We start from the raw sequence: 2,500 nt of genomic DNA on the forward strand, positions 1-2,500 counted from the left end.
TGTGTGTGTGTGTGTGTGTATGTGTGTGTGTGACAGTGTGTGTGTGTGTGTGTGCTGTCATCATCTTCTATTCTTCCAGTCGGTAGTCGGCAAAACCGCAAATTTTATCACATTTTTCTGTGGTGACAGGTGTGTTGTGTTAATTGTGAATTACGTGTGATTATTTGATTTAATTTATTTTTTTTTCAGAACTTACTATCACAGATAATTTTATTGTACTATAGACAATCATGGATAAATTTGTAATTAAAAAACGCAGTGAATGTGATACACCATTGACAGTAAACCTTGAATCTGATAAACCTGCTAAGAAGTCAGAGGGAGACTGTGATCGTGAAAGTATTGGCAATCCTGCAAGATCAAGTTCACATGATCATCCAACAAAGAAACAGAAAAAGGAAGATTCTGCACCAGCTGACATTTCTCAATCTGCTTCTGAGAATCCTATTCAGGTACGATTAAAAGAGTATCCAAGGCATAGTGAAGGAAAGTCTCATGCTCGGTCTTTTGTGGGGGCTTGGTTCGACAAATATGAATGGGCTGAATATTCTAAAGAACGAGATGCAATGTTCTGTTTTGCATGCAGGCACTTTGCTCCACCAACATATGGCAATGCAGATGAAGCATTCATAAAGAGTGGCTTTAGACGATGGAAGAAAGCACATGGAAAAGATGGTGCCATCGAAAAGCACATTTCCTCTCAGTGCCACAAAACTTCTTGTATTGCATGGGCGGACTATCAACGAAATAAATCTGATAAAACATCAATTGCTCAGTGTATAAGTGAGGCATACCAGAAGAAAGTTCTTGAAAATCGTCATTACATAAAGACATTAGGTGAAATAATCCTGTTGACTGTAACACAAGACATTTCGCAGAGAGGACATAGAGAAGGTGATGATGAACTGAATCCAGGAAATGTTCGTAAGATTCTCAGATTCACTGCTAAACGTGATCCTATTATAGCTGATAGAGTAGAAAGTGGTCCAAAAAATGAAAAATACACTTGTTCTGCAATACAGAATGAGATGATTGACACACTTGCATGTATGGTGAAGGAAGAAATTGCAGAAAAAGTTAGGTCATGTCATTACTTTTCTGTTCAAGCTGATGAAGCCAAGGATGTTAGTAAGGCAGAGCAGTTGGCATTAGTTATTAGATTTTATGATGAAATAGCAAATTGTATTCAGGAGTGCTTCATTTCTTTCACTCAGATGGACTTGTTGGATGCTGCCTCTATCACAGATATTATTTTGAAGAGTTTGGATAAACTGGGGTTGGATTACAAATCTTCTCTTGTAGGATTAGGATTTGATGGGGCATCAGTGATGAGTGGAGGGATTAGTGGTGTTCAGAAACGAATTCGTGATAAAGCTCCTTTTGCATATTATATACACTGCTATGGACACAGGCTCAATTTAGTGTTGATAAATGTTGCAAAGTATGTACCCGAAGCTGCTGAATTCTTTAGTTTGCTTGAAGAACTCTATATCTTTGCTAGTAACTCAGTAGTTCATGAGAAATTCATTTTGATACAGCGTGAAATGTTGCCTAAAGAACAAGTACGAGAACTGCAGCATCTCAGTGACACAAGGTGGTGGTGTCGGGCCACTTCGTGTGAAAATGCTCTACTCCGTCTGCAATGCATAATGAGACTTTTGAAGGAAATTTCTGAAGATGACATTGGTGCCCGAGCTGTATCCGCTCGCGGTTTGCTTGCCCAGATTGATGCAGAGTTTGTTTACTTATTGCAATTTTTCACAGATATTCTTGGAAAAGTTAATAAAGTGTCTACACAGCTACAGGATAAACAAGCAGACCTAGGAAAAGCAGCAAATCTAATTTCGTCACTCATGAACATTTAGTTAATGTACGCAACTCTGACTTGAATGACCATTACTCTGAGAAGGTTAATGAACTCTGCAGGAAATGCTGCATCACACCAACAACAACAAGAAAACGGGTAAAGAAACCTCGTAAGCTTGATGTATTTATCGTGTTTGAAACAAGTGGTCAAGGATCTTCTGTTCCATGTCATGTGCAACACATCAGGATTTTCTATGAAGTCCTAGACTGCTTAATTAGTGAATTAGACCGTCGTTTCTCCAAAGAGTCAAATGCAATTTTCTGTGGTATTTCAGCTCTCTGTCCTGGAGGACAGACATTCTTGTTAGAAGAAGACTTGAAGGCATATGCAATGGCATACTCGGTCAGTCAAAATGATTTACAATATGAGATCCCTCTGGTGAAGGAATTACTCACGAAAGAGCCAATACAGCATACATCCATTACACAATTCCTGTCATTCCTTAGTCCTTATAAGGCTGCATTTGACTGTTTGTACAAACCATTGTTAATATCTGTCACTCCTCCTGTTACCAGTGCTTCTTGTGAGAGAAGTTTTTCAAAAATGAAATTAGTGAAAACATTTCTCAGAAATTCCATGACCAGTGCTAGATTGAGTAATATCGCATTACTGTCCATTGAAAGTGCACGTGCC

Source organism: Palaemon carinicauda, chromosome 34 (assembly GCF_036898095.1).
Source record: "Palaemon carinicauda isolate YSFRI2023 chromosome 34, ASM3689809v2, whole genome shotgun sequence".
NCBI classification, from domain to species: domain Eukaryota; kingdom Metazoa; phylum Arthropoda; class Malacostraca; order Decapoda; family Palaemonidae; genus Palaemon; species Palaemon carinicauda.